Genomic DNA, 15,206 nt, shown 5'->3' with positions numbered 1-15,206 from the left:
CGCACATCCCAGCAAGGGGCACAGTCCCTGCTGGACCATCTCTATCACCAGTGCTCCCTGCCATGCATGTGCAGCCACTGCACTCATGTAGCACGGGAGGGAAGCCCTGGCCCCTGCTTCCCCACCGAGTCCCAGGACCTGTGCAGCAGGGGGCAGGGCAGGCAGCCGGCTCCAGTGCATGGGGCTTCCCCCCATACCACATGAGTGTGGGGGATACATGTGCGCAGTGAGGAGCACCAGCAATCGAGTTGGCCTGGCGGGGGCTGTGCCCCTTGCCACGATGTGTGGTGCTGGCTGGAGCTGTGCACCACTAGTGCCTCCGTGGGGCATGAGCACCCCAAGTTCCCCTGCCTGCTGCTGCACCATGATGGGAGTGTGGGGGGGGTCCCCACACCCCCCCTCATACTCCACAATGCCACACATGCATACCTGCCCCACAATCCCCCACATAGGCACCCCCCAACATACCCTATGCCCCCCCACACACAGCTATACCCCCTACTCTACTATGTAAGGCACAGTAGATTTGCACCTTACATACCAACTAAATCAGAGATGTATTGCTTAATAAAGCTTATGCTATATGGCTCTGGTTTAGTTGGTCCATTTGAAAAAATATACCTTCTAATTTGGCATCCCTGTTGGCAGCCTTAGCAGAAGTCCAGAGAAAGATTAAATGTGAATATCTAATTGTCTTCTGACCTCTCCCTTCCAAGCAGAGTTGAGCCACATTGGCAGAGACACACTGTGTCTCTTCCATATCTTCACAGCAGGGGGAAGTTGGGCATGTTTCCTGGAGGATTATGCTCTTATTGAAAAAGAGTAAACGGTAAAAGGGAGACAGATGGATAAAGAGAAATCTAATGTCTAAGGGCATCCCATGGTAATGAGAATGGTCAAAGCAGCTCGCTCACCCTGCGTAGAAAATTGGGTGATGAACTGCACATGATGGGCAGGTGTACACTGCAAAACAGTGAGGCCAGCATATTATAATGCAGTACGGTGACTACTGAGGGTATTTTTAAATCATCACTACCAGCTCTTGTGCAATGCTATCATGCCAGGAGATTAGCTATTTCACAAGCTATAGCATTAGAGAGGAGAAAGAAATAATCCATATCCCTGGGGGGGTTTTCCATTAGAATGTTCAATCTTTGTAGCAGCACAATAATTCTGCTCCAAAGCTAGTGTGACTAATAGGAGCCTTCAACTGGCTTTGGGTTAGGCCCTAAGGGCTTGAGTTACAGAGATACTGAACACATGCAGCTACTTCAGAAAATCAGAGGGAACCGTGGATGCCTACACTTCCAAATCTCAGGCCCTACTGGCTGTCTGTGCAGTGAAGGAATTTGCCTGGGGACTCTCGTTATCCTCTGTACAGCCCCTGCACAGCAGAACAAAGGGCTGTTTTAGGAGCTACAGCCTAGCTGAAGAGGATTAAAAATCACAATTCTACAGGAAAGTGGCATGGGGCCTTTTTAAACATTAATTTTAGGTAGTTCCTGGAACTCTTAACCTCTGGCTTGTCCACACAATCACCTGAAACTAGTTTTAAGCACACTTTAAGTAACTTAAAGTTATGCCTCTCCAGGGCAGGCATCTCTGTTACCCAGCTTGTCTTCCATTCATACGTGTCCAATCCCCACAGACGAGCTGCTCAAGTTGCAGTCCTCCAGCATCCCAGGATGTAGTGTCCCCTCCCTCATCACTCTGTTCTGTGTGGACAAACTTTCCACCCCCCGCACTCTACTGCCTAGAGGGTGGTTCTGGCACCAAGCCATTCCCCTTCTCCCCCCTAGGGGTGTAACCCCAATGCAAACAGCTTGCAGAGCCCATGCCAGGTAGCCAAGTCTTATGACATGGACAGGTCCAGGAGTGGGGTCTAGGGGGATGGGGAGGAACAAAGTTAGGGGCTGGATTGGGTCCCCATGAGCTGGGGCTTCCTTCCCAGAGCAGGGGCCATAGCTCCCCCAAAAATACCTTTTCTCACCACTTCCACCTCCCAGCCACCTTGGAAAGCATGGCCAGCACCTCTCCACACCCCAATGCCAAATCCCATTTTATTAAAACATGACACCTTTAATTTGCTTCCTCTTGATTTCTTTAAAAAAAAAAAATCTTTTAAAAATTTTATCCTTCAGCTGACTTACCCCATTTCACCACTCTTCCCCCACCCCAATTTCCTTTCCACCTCCCATTTCATTCGCACCTCTATCCCATTCACTCTCCACCTCCCAGCTTCATGTTCCCATGCCTCACCCCTATCCCATCTCTCTCTTACGCCCCACCTAGAGCAGGGATAGAAGCCTGCCCTTGCCTAACCTTAAGGTATGACTGCTCCAAACTCAAACTAGCACTAACACTGATCAACATTTGGGCAGCTCAAAGTGAAGCATGTAACAAGACCCACAGTCAAAGCTTAGTTTCAGGGGTGACACATAGGGGATGCATGTGCACCCCCTGAGCGTGGCGGTGCACCCCCTACAAAAAGGCACTGCTGACACTGTCGGCAGTGCCTGTGGGCGGTCACCACTTGCCACCCCGCTGTTGACACCAGCGGTGGCATCTGTGGGCAGTTTGTGATCCCCGCTGACTGCCGCCAACACTGCCGGTGGTGTCTGCGAGAAGCTCCCCCGCTTACTGCTGCCGCACTCCCGCCACCGCCGCCACGTTCCCACTGCTGCCGTGCCCTCCCAGCCGCCAGGGCACGCATCATTCATGCTTAGTTTGTTGTTTTCCAGGCATCATTTGAAGTCTGAACTTCCAGGTTTGTACATTTTTTCCTCTTTCAAAAATATTGCAACTTTCTCCTCAGTTATTCACAAACTTTAACAACCCTCTAACTTTTGCCCAGGAACTGAAAACTGCTAGGTATTGTTCACCGTCAAAAAGGCATGAATGCTTTAATCACAGTGTGGCTGTGAGCTAGACAAGTCCGATTCTCTTTTCAGACATAAGGAAACTGAGGCAATGAAGGCTAAGTTTAAGATTTTTGAGAGCAGAACATGGGTGGCAGCAGTGGCTGGGGCAGTGGCAGCCACCATGCTTGTTTCTCTTTCAAAATTAGTGCCTAGGATTGATGCCCCAGCTACCTATCCCTAGTTATGATGCTGGTTTTAATTCCTCTGTTTTGGCTGCTCCACTTCAGACACCTCAGCACTGTTGCTAAATGCCAGGAGGCAGTTTGTATTGACCCAAATCAAAGTTATAAATGCACAGCACTTTTGCTGGGAGGGAGAAAAAAAAATAAAGCCACTGGTGCTTCAGGCTGGGCCTCGAGAAACTGGCCCTATGAAACGGCAGTCTCTTTTGTGACATGTGCGCCATGTTACTTGCTGATGGGGAATTGTGTCAGACTTGGAATTAGAACATAGGGAGTCTGAGCGAAGGAATGAACTAGGAATAACAGGCCAGGCCCCTAAACAAGGCTAGCTGAATAAGTTCAGTATGAATTATTAGAAAATTAACTTAAGATGGCTTTTGCCTATCCAGGGTTTTAATGAATTGGACAAGAGGCACCGTCTTTTATGGCATTATAAAGCTGGATTAATTCAAACCATACTGCAGTAGCACCTGGTTGATAAAATTCCTTTTCCTTCTAAGAATTATGGCAAGAAATTCAGCACTACTATAAAAAGGCATTTCTCCCATTTCAGTCAATGACAGTTCCATCTACCTTTACCAGGGCTGATAAAAAAAAAATCATACTGTATTAACCACCCCTCCCTGCCCTTAAATCAAGGGTTGGCCAACCCGCAGTATGTGCCATAAGTGGCATGGGAAGCCTCTATGTGTGGCATGTGGTAGGTCAGGGAGGGGACAGGCAGCAGAGCAACGGATGGGACAGAAAGCAGAGTAGCAGGTTGGACAAGGGACAGGGCCAGGACCAGAAAGAGAAGCAGCAGATCAAGCAGAGGAAAGGGATAGGAATGTGACTCAGAGAGGTTGAGAAGTTAATTTGTGGCACACCTACCAAAAAGGCTGCCCCCCCACCACTGCTTTAAAGCATGTTAACATGCCACCTTGGAATGCCAATGCATCGTGGTCTCTGGTTTGGGCCACCTTTCTATCTCCCCTACCTACAAAGGGAGGAGTGATTCAGTTCTTACATAATCTGATGTGTCAACACAGTAAATTCCCTGCCAACCCTCCTATGTCCAGGAATGTGAAAAGGTTTCAGCTAGTCCCAGATCACTTCTAATCAGAGTACTTAAAGAATGTGGAACAGTATTCCTTTATATATATCCCAAACTGCTCCAGCTCTTTCTTTGTAGAGTGAGAAAGAATTTTAGATTTTGTTCAATTGATGTTTATGAAAGAGAAATCTGACATAGTCATTCTGACCTTCATTTCTCTGAACCATCTCTCTGTAAAGCTTTGGATATGTATTTATGTGAACTTGTGGCATCTATATTAAGAAGGACTCAAAGGTAGTTGGAATGACCAATATTCCAGCACTTCAAGTTGACCTAGCCATTTTTTGCAAAACTGGGATAAAATCATTTCCCCATTAAAGTCAGTGGTACTGTGGCCACTGACTTCAATGAAACTAGGATTTCATTCTTCAGATTTTTGAGAAATCTGAAGAATCTGAGCCAATGATATATTCCATATGTAGACCAATGCCATGCTTTCTTCCTGGCTCTGCAGACAGGCTTTTAAATTAGTGCTTTGTTACACAATACTAGCAATACGCTATAGATGCCACAAGTTTTAGAGGTGACTGGAAAAAGTTACTGAACCTATTTTGCATAGTCCTGCACTTATAAAACCAGACTTACTTACATGGAGTCTAGCAGTGTCAAAGTTAAGATTGCACGGGCCCAAGGCTCTGCATGGATATGAGCATCAATGATATGCCAGCCACAGAGCAGAATCAAAACTTTCAGCAGGGATCTTGCAGAAATAATAGTGCACTATCACTTAACAATAGATTGTGTCCAGATGCATACAAGCATGGGGACATGTATCTTACTAAGAAATCTAGCGTTGAAATAGTCTGACTTCTAAATGCTTAATGATACAACCTTAATTCTGTCTAAATAAGCTTTCTTAAAACAAAAAAAAATACACCAGGACTAAGCATAAGATTCAGATTAATCCAGCTAATTCAATGAGACCATTCACAGGCTTAAGTAAGAGCTTTGCTCAACTGGCACTTTAGGTCAGATTTTTCAAAGGCGCCTGAAGGAGTTAGGCCCTAGGGCAAGAATATCATATCAATCTGGGGACAAATGTTCAGGTTTCAGCATTTAGATTCTTTGAACATTCAGAGAAGCCAAGACCTCTTGAAATTTTCCTGAAAAGCTAAATCAGGAGATTTCCATTTGCTCCTCTCCATGGTTAGGGCACTCAAATCAGGCAGAGCAGGGACTTGAACCTGAGTCTTCTACATCCTACGTGAATGCCCCAGCTTCCAGGCTGGTTAGGAGAAGAGCTCCATTTTCACCAGAAATCCCATCCAGGATGCAAGAGCTGGTCCCGAGAGATCAAGTCCATTTCTGCAAACAGTTCTGGTCTTGACAAACTGAATGAATTTGTCAGTGAATGAATACTTTATCAAAAATGTCCTGACTGAACCCAGTTTCATTCCAGTTGAGTGCATATTCCTCATCATCCTCTTTAAAAAAAAATCTAACCCTTATTGAGTAATGAACCCTGCCACAGAGGTGCTCTGCATCCCAATCTTCATCTTTGGTATATTTCAAATTGTTCACATTTTTAGCAGACATATACTAGCACAAATGCCCCTGAAAGTAGCCCACCATATAGGAACCCCCGTATTCCTTTCTGCTTGGCCACAGGTCCCTGTTCTAAATGACATGAATCACCTCAGTTCCATAGTTAGAGGTCCTACCCCCATTATGTGTTGGGTTTTTGCCTAAAAGGTAGGCAGCAGATGGAATACTAATGTACTAATTAACAGCAGAGGCTTACAGTGTACAACTTGCTGGAAAAAAACCTGTTATTTGAACCTAATTTTACATTAGAAAAATGTATTAGCAAGTGAATTTGTGTTACCTATTAAGGAAGCAAGATTCTGTGCAGAGAGACATATTCCATATATAAGTATGATTCATATAGTTAAAGGACCTGGAAAGTGGAATTTCAATAGGATAAGCAAAGTTTCTATGATCAAACTGAAAGAACTACTGTTGCTAGCCAAAATTTAAGAAGTCACTTCACGTTCCTCTAACAACCCATTTAGCAGTTGCTTCAGGGGCTCTTGCATAGAAGAAAAAATATATTATATGCCAAACTAGATGAAGAAAAAACCCAGTGCCCATGAGAATTTATTACATAAATTGAGGATTACAAGATACTTTTAGAAAGACAAAACTCACTGCATTGTGATTTTATCAGTTGCTTATAGGAAAATGACGATGCAAAAAAGTAATAATATTTCATGAAAACGAATGAAAAAATATGGACTTTTCCCCCCTCCCTCATCCTAGGCTTGCATTTCATAGAATCATAGAAAAATAGGCCTGGAAAGGACCCTAGGAGAGCATCTAACAACTATAGCCTGTGAAGCCTTTGAATGCGGCTAGAGGAGCCATGGCTTTGGTGGCATTTAGCAGCAGGGAGCTCTCCCCGCACTGTGTTGCACTACAGCCAGGCACCTTTGGTGGAAGACAGACTCTCCTTGCATCACATCACAGTTGGGTGCGCAGGGTTCTGATGGAGTGGGAGCTCTGTCTGGGCCACGCTGCAGCGAGGCAGCAGGGAGAAGCGGGAGAACAATTTGAGTCCTAATGCCCATCTATCTACCTTAGACCCAAGGTGGATCATTCCAGCCTCCTGGCCTGAAAACATTAATAATCTCTGATCCAATCCATTCTTTGGCTCAGGGCAGGATCACCTCTGCCTAAAATATCCCATAAAAATGCTTATCTAACCTGCATTTTTAATTGAAATATTCCTGACTAAATATCACTTTATCACTGGCAAGTTTAATATCAATATTCCAGAAACCTCTTTGAAATGTGCACAAAAACTTCCAATGATAGATTACACGACTTTCCTAGGCAACCTGATGCAGTGTTAACCTACCTTACAGCTAATGTCTTTCTAATATGTACCTTAAATTTCCCATGATGCATTTCAACTCATCAGTCCTTGCCCTATCCCTAGTATGTAAAGATTTATTTTCTGTTTTCATGTGAAAACAATTGATCTTTGAACAACAGCTTGAACTTCTATACTGAAACTGCTTTACATTCAAATGTAGAAGTTTTTCTGAATGAATATGAAGCTAACAAGTAGGTATTGTTCAACATCCTCATTAACATTTTGGGTGATGGGACAGATTGCATGCTTAGCAAGTCTGCAGATGACACAAAGCTGGGTGGAACTGTGGGCACTCCATAGCGCAGGGCTAGGATCCAGAATGACCTCGTTAGACTGGAGATCTGGTCTGTAATCAATGAGATGAGATAAGCTTCAAGAAGGAAAAATGCAAAGTTCTGGATTATATTAACAGGAGTGTCACTTGCAAATCAAGGGAAGTGATTCTTCCACTCTATGCAGCATGGGTGAGGCCTCACCTGGAGTACTGCGTCCAGTATTACTTGGGTCCCACACTTCAAGAAGGATGTGGACAGTTTAGAAAGTCACACACAGGGGCCTGGGAGACGAGACTTATGAGAAAAGACTGAAATAACTAAGGTTTTTTAGCCTGGAGAAGAGAAGACTGAGGAGGGATTTCATAACAGTTTTCAAACACCTGAAGGGTGATTATAGAGAGGATGGAGACAGGCTTTTCTCTGCAGGCTTTTCTCTGCAGGCTTTTCTTTGTGGCTGTAGGGGATATGATTAGGAGGAACAGCCTCAAGCAGCAACAGAGGACGTTTTTCCTCTTTTTCTCTTCCTTTCCAACCTATTGTTGGAAGTTTTTGTGCACATTTCAAAGAGGTTTCTGGAATATTGATATTAAACTTGCCAGTGATAAAGTGATATTTAATCAGCAACAGAGGAAATTTAGCCTGGAAATTTAGGAGGAACCTTCTTACTATAAGGGTGGGCAGGCATTGGGACAGGCTACCTAGAGAAATTGAGGAAGTTCCATGCTTGGGAAATTTCAAAGGCAGGTGGCAGGGATGGTTTAGTCAAGGGTGACCCTGCTCTGAGCAGGGTGCTGGACCAGATGACCTTGTGAGGTCCCGTCCAGCCCTACTGCCCTATGATCTTATGGTCCTAAATCCTATTTTCAAGTGAAAAGGTTGAAGGGAAAATCTGTAATGTCTCCTCAAAATGTATGTATACCTTTTCAACAATATAAGAGGAAATATTGATTCCATTGTAAATGTTATCCTTTTGCTCAAGACAGTGACCTAAAAGTAGCAATTTGGGGGCCTCAAGTGGTGGACATCTAACTTAGGATACTTAGGAAGTGCTCACCTTTCATTTTCTGAAACTCAGATCCCTTAAAAGCGCATCTCAAATTTCAGCTTAAGAATCTGTTACCAGTCCCTATACCAACAAAACATTCATGACTTTCCATTGACTTGGTCCTTTAACCTAACTGTGCTTGGTGCTGTAGAACAGCTGTGTAACTAGCAAATTACTTCCTTGAGCAGGGGCTGCAGTGGCATTAGCATGTGTCACTGCTGCCACAGGACAAGTTTCCTGAACATGGACTGCTGCTTCAGGAGCAGTACAAGCTCTCTGGGGGCTGTCATTCTAGTGTCCCCTCTGAACTGAAACCTGGAGCTGGTGCCCTGCTTGCCCTCTCCCAAGTTATACTTCTGCTGAAAGATCTACTAGGGAAGATCTAATTTTGGGGACTTAAAGCTTCTCCCTTTCCAAAGCCCACACAAACTCCATCAAGTCAAGATTTAACTGTTAGAAATGTCCTGCTGTGAATGCCAACACCCTCATGCACAGCTCCTTTCTAAATCAGGCTTGGTATAGATCTGGCATCAGCCATTCAATTACACACTACATGGATTAGGTTCTCTCTCTACATATGACTCAGCAAGTGATTCATGACCCTGTTGGAAACTCAAATGGTTGGCAAGATGGGCTACAGCTACGTACCATAAATAAAAATAATGAAGTCTGGGAAACAGAAAGGCTATATATCAAAAAGAAGTGATGCCTCTTACCACTGTCTAGTAGCAGTGCTGTTTGGCAAGTCAGTGAAATGCAAATGGAAACAGACTGTGTGCACATAATGTGTAACAGAAGAACCTGGAATGTAATGTATTACATAGCATACCATGCATTGGCATATTTCCTTTGGGAAGTTGGCAGCCAAGAAACTTGCTTATTGAATTGTTCATACTAGGCAAGTGAGGTACCCTGACTGGCAACAGTACATGGTGGGACTGTGCCCTTGTCTACACAATCTGAAGAACCTTCATGAGAAGCCATGGGGGGTAATGCTAGACTAATCATAGAAATGAAACCAAGAGGGACCCGAACACAGACAAAGCACATTTAAGAGTCTGAATGATCTGCAATGATCTTTTTTGCACCATTTGTTCAACAGTAGATGAGCTGGAAATCCTGTAATGAAAGAATGGGACTAGGTTCAAGTGGTAATGGCTTCTCAGTTAGGGTGGTAAGAGTGTTGGTTACAAAGGACCAACTCACAGGATCATAATAAATTCTAGTTTACTGGATGGGATGTGAAGTTACCAATAAAATCATAAATTCAAACTTTGAAGTATGGGTGGTACTGGTCACCTTAGCACATACACACACACACACATTCACTCACTCATTTAAACCCATGTAGTATAGTATAGAGTAGCTGCTGTAGTGATTATGAGCACTGGTGTCAGTATATCTACCTATCTGAGGCCCTGAAGTCTGTTGTTGATGGTCAGCTTCCTTCAAGGTGATATCTTCTCCAGAAGGGGGTCACCTGCTTGTCCTTCTGTCTCGGTAGGTCAGGTGCTGGATAAGAGGGCGCCACTGAGGGTCACGCTTAACTGACTTTTATCCCTTTCTGGCAAACTTGTGTGATCCCCCAGCATCATCGTGGCTACCCAATCTGGAGGTCGCTGTCCCACATGGGTCTTGCGTAGTACCTGACAGCTGTTAGTCACAGGGGTCTCTGCCTGCTGGTACCTGAAGTTTGGGGAATCCACCCTTGACTTATTGACTTAATGGATGTATTGTCATGGGTTACAGGAATAGTCTATAGGGTGAGTGCTCAGTTCTTTAGCTTGATTAGCTTAAAAAGGAGTTCCTTTGGGTAGGCTATTGTCTACTGATGATCATCACTCACTCGCATTCACTCAACAGATTTTATCACTTTACAAATACAATTTCAATGCAGTTTTAACAATGGTCCAGGGCCTAACTTCATTCTACAGGGAGTACATTCCTTAAGAGTTTAAAAGTACAAAATATAAAATACAAAATGCCATGGTAAAGATGAGACAGATTAAATATAAACATGCACTGTGAGAAAGATATAAAAATGCAACCTGAGGTAGTAAGGATCAAAGGCTACTGGGGACAGTTTGTGAGTTAGGTTAGCAAAGGATATATATATATATTTATACATACACACAGTCTTTGAAGTGGATATTTTAGTTCTTTTGTTTTCTTTAGTGACACTAAGCTTAATTGCTATGTGCATGTAGTTTCTAGGTTTCTCATACAGAAATCCACTTCAGCTTTCTGGCTTGCTCTGAGTCTTGCCACACCCATGCAATGAGTGTGCTTGGTCTCTGCTGATACTTAGAAGGAGAAGAAATGCACAAAATTGGGGGGGGGGGGGCAGGCAAGAAGGGGCTTCTGTTATATCCATGTCCAGAAGGGAAATGTACAAAGGGGGCTTTCTGCTACAAGAACTATTGGGTAATTGGGAAAGTGGTATTAGGAAACTGCTCTGGGAGTCATTATACATCTGCTTGCATGCTGGTCGCACTTTTGGGTTCCAGTCAAGAATAATGTTCTTCTCAAACAAGACACTTTGCATATATGTAACGAAAGACAGCTGCTGCTCTGAAGAGCTTATAATGAAAAAACAGAACAAACTAGCCACAATAAGTAAACATACACATTTAAATACTCCTTCTTTAGGAAGCTAATGTATATACAAGAAGACTCTAGGAAAAATCCTAACTTTACTGAAGTCAAGAGAACTTTGCCATTGACTTCAATGAGACTTGGATTCCACACACCAGTTTTGGAAGGCCTCAGTCCTTTTGTTTTACTTGCATTCTGGCCGCAGAAAGCATCTGTTCAACTTTGGCCACCAGTGATCTGGTTTTCATGTGCAGCAGCTGCTCAGAGACCTTGTGCCAGCCATTTCCCTGACTTTATTATCACACATTCACATTAAAAATGGAAGAAAAGCTTGAGAGTGGGCTAAAGGAAGATGCAGTCTTTGGAAGCCCATCAACTATAGCCACACATTACCAGATTAATTCTCTTGCTCAAACACTGCAAAAAGCAAATATCAAACATGACATGGTGCTGGGCTAATATTAAACTTTATTGACTCAACTAATATTGAAAGCTGAGTATGCACAAGTTCTAAGGAGGGGCTCACAGGATGATAGAAATCCATACTGATGCACAAACACCATACATTTTTAATGCTTCCTCATGCATTGCAGTGGGAGGTCTGATTTATATAGTGTAAGTGATATCAATAAGCAGCATGACATTACAGCCTCCTTTTCCCAGGGTTTATATATGGCTGTGACATGCTAAGATAGTCAAACATTTATAAAAGAAGGTAGCTGGGAGCTTTTTGACCAATCAAATAGACTGTCAAAACCAAGATTAAGTCAGAAAACTTGGGATCAGAAGTCTAATAGTTTGAGAGATAATGGCTTCTAGACATGTTAATTTAACTTGACAATACATCTGTATCAAATGAGTGATGATATTTTCTTGTCAAATGAGCTATCATTTCACTTTAACTTTGTGGCTGAGTTTCAGTTCCAACAAATTCTCTAGATCACTTCGTTCTGCAGAACTGTCAAAAATGATGTCCATCCCCCAGAAGAAAAATATCCTGTACTTTTGAAGTACATGTATGCTGGTTGATTCTATTAGTAAGGTTAAAAAAAGTGTAGGACCAACAGGTTCTTTTGTCAGCACTTCCAGGTACTGTGACATCAGTCAAGGCAGATGTATGTTGCGCATATAGATGCATTTACTTCATAGCCAATTTACCAGTCCTTCTTCAAAGCATGAGCTCTTGATTAAAGCATTGAACTAAGAGGCTAGAGCAGATAGATTTAATTCCTGGCTCTGCTATCTACTTCCTCTATAACCACAGACAAGCTATTCAGGATTTGTGTCTTGCTTGCCTATGTACAAAATGGGGATACCACTATCACTACATTCTTCTACCTGATGCTAGCGAGGCCTCAGCTGGAGTACTGCAATCAGTTTGGGGTGCTTAATTTTACAAATTATGTAGAGCAGCAGTGCTCAATTTTTTGACCCTATGGGTCAGATTAGTGGCATCAGGTAAATCTTGTGCTGGGATTGGGCCCTGGGGTCTTGTGTTGCCCCATGCACTGAGATGAGGTCTCACGCCATCCTACATACCCTATCCTGTGCATGGGGCCATGCTTTCTGGCTCATGGGGCTCCCCATTGGTCTGGAAACTTTGCAGCAGGGGAGTGGCACCTCTGCTCCCCCAACTGAATCTATTCAGCCTCCACAAGAGAAGACTGAGAGGAGATCCGGTGGCCATTTACAAACTTACCAGGGGGGACCAGCAGAAATTGGGTGAGGCTCTGTTCTCCCGGGCACCACCGGGGTCTACTAGGAACAACGGCCACACATTGTTAGAAAGAAGGTTCAGGCTGGACATCAGGAGGCATTACTTCATGGTTAGGGCTGCCAGGCTCTGGAATGGGCTCCCAAGGGAGGTGGTGCTCTCCTCTACCTTGGGGGTCTTCAAGAGGAGGCTAGATAGATATTTGGCTGGGGTGTTAGGACTACAGCACTTGTTCCTGCCCAGGGCAGGAGTTCAGACCTAATGATCTGTTTAGGTCCTTTCCAACCCTAAGCACTATTGATACTATGAACTGCCAAATTATCAGACACATGGGAGGCCTGTGGATGACAGCGCCAGGGGATGGATCTGGCCTGGGGGCCAGAGGTTGAGCACTGCTGATATGGAAAGGATTCAGAGATGAGTGAAAAAGAAAAAAAAGGGATTGGAAAGGAAAGAAGGTTGAAGGAATTTGGTAGGTTTAGTTTGGAGAAAGGAGAGACTTCTTTCGTATGACAAAAACAGTATCTTTATCTTTGTGCACTTTGGTGTTTTTGTGAATTCGGGAGTTCTTGGTCATCAGAGACGTTACCATGGATCACTATGTGGAAGTGGCTCTTGTCAATCCCCAAGGAGAGACTGAGGTGGGACATGATGCTAGGGTTTAAAATGTTTGCAAGGCTGCTCTATAGCAAAAAAGAAAAAAAATTCTTTTTGAAACATGGCCTTGCCAGGGAGGGCAGGACAGAATAATATTAGAATGTAAATGTAAGCTGTAAAAATAAATGTATTTGAGAAATGTTATACAGCCTAGAAACTCCATCCCCCGATTCTGTCCCTAACTGTACATGGCTAGTGAAACATCCCATACCTACTCGCATCTAATGGAAATAGTAATGCTGCTCAAAGGCCCTTTGGCTGGCTGTGTGTGGCAGTGTTCTGCTTTCATTATACCTGAAGAGGAAGAGACTGTACTTGCATTTAAGCTACTTGTGCATGGCCCTTAACTTCATTTAAGTCAATGGAAACATCCTGGTCTACGCCAGCTGAAGGGCTCTCCCAATTTACCTTGAAATGTTACATTCATTGACCACTGTCTTGCTACTGTCTCTGAATCAGCAATGTTACTCATGGGCCTGCCCCTCCAGAGGCGTAACTGGCCAGCAATGGCAATGCACAGTGCAGGAATAGCAGATGGAGGTTTGCTGCTCTGAGGGGAGATGTGGCCTCCTTTTTGTTGCCAACATGTGTGTTAAGCAGTCATTTAAACACTGAGTTTTGGCACCAAAAAAAAGAGGAGACATCTCCCCCTATAACAGCAAACCTCCAGCCACTGTTTCTGCTCATCTCACCCAGGGCACTGCACTGCTACTGCTGCTCTGCTCTCTCCCTACTGTTGGAACCAGAGCCACTGCAAGGAAGGTGCAGGGTGGTGAAAGGTAAGAAGACAGAGAAGAAGGAGATGCAAAGTTCTGGTCTTTGGGGACTCCATCCTGAGGGGAACCAATAGTCCAATCTGTCGCTCAGAGCCCTGGTCATGGCAGGTCTGCTACATGCCTGAAGCGAGGATTCACAACATCACAGAGACCATCCCTAAAATCATCAAGCCCTCTGACTACTACCCACTGGTTGTGGTCCATGTGGGTACAAAATGATGCATGCAAGGGCAAGCCGGATAACATCATGGAGGACAAGGCCTTGGGACACCAACTGAAGAAGATGGGAGTGCAGGTGGTATTTTCCTCCATCCTCCCGGTAAGTAGATGGGGTAGGCTTCATGAGGCCTCCACTGACGTGGTTAACCGGCGGCTCTGGAGCTGGTGCCACGAGGCAGGCTTTGGGTTTTTTGACAACGACCTATGTTTTTGTAAGGAGGGCATGCTGGGGTGGGATGGGCTTCACCTCTCCCCTAAGGGCAAACATACTTTTTCCTCTAGGTTGGCCGATCTCGTACGGCGGGGCTTTAAACTAGCTTCACCGGGGGAAGGCCGCTTCGAGTGGAGAGGATGCTTCACCAGCATGCAGGGTGACAAGAGGAAGGGAAGCCCAGGTAAGCATCAACGTCCTGGGAGTAGGGGGCTACAACTGTCCTGGGAGTGGGAGGGAGGCATGTACACCCTCAGGAGACCTCAGGTGCCTCTACACTAATGTTCGTAGTATGAGGAGTAAGCAGGAGGAACTGTGCCTCCCGATTATGAGTAAGAACCCAGACTTAGTAGGGCTCACAGAAACCTGGTGGGACCCTACCTACGACTGGGCGGTGGGCATTCGGGGATACACCCTATATAGAAGAGACAGGACAGAGAGGAAAGGTGGGGGGTTTGCGCTCTATGTCAAAGAGCACCTCACATCATCAAGGATTAGCTTCGGGTTAGAGGAGGGTAGGGCAGAGACACTATGGGTCAAACTACAAGGGGGGCGTGGTGAAAGGGACCTTACGGTGGGTGTCTACTACAGACCACCCAACCAGGGGGAAGAGCTGGACCAGGACTTCTCCAGTCAGCTTATG

Source organism: Alligator sinensis, unplaced genomic scaffold, assembly GCF_000455745.1.
Source record: "Alligator sinensis unplaced genomic scaffold, ASM45574v1 scaffold678_1, whole genome shotgun sequence".
Taxonomy (NCBI): domain Eukaryota; kingdom Metazoa; phylum Chordata; order Crocodylia; family Alligatoridae; genus Alligator; species Alligator sinensis.
Note: the sequence above shows the minus strand (reverse complement) of the source record.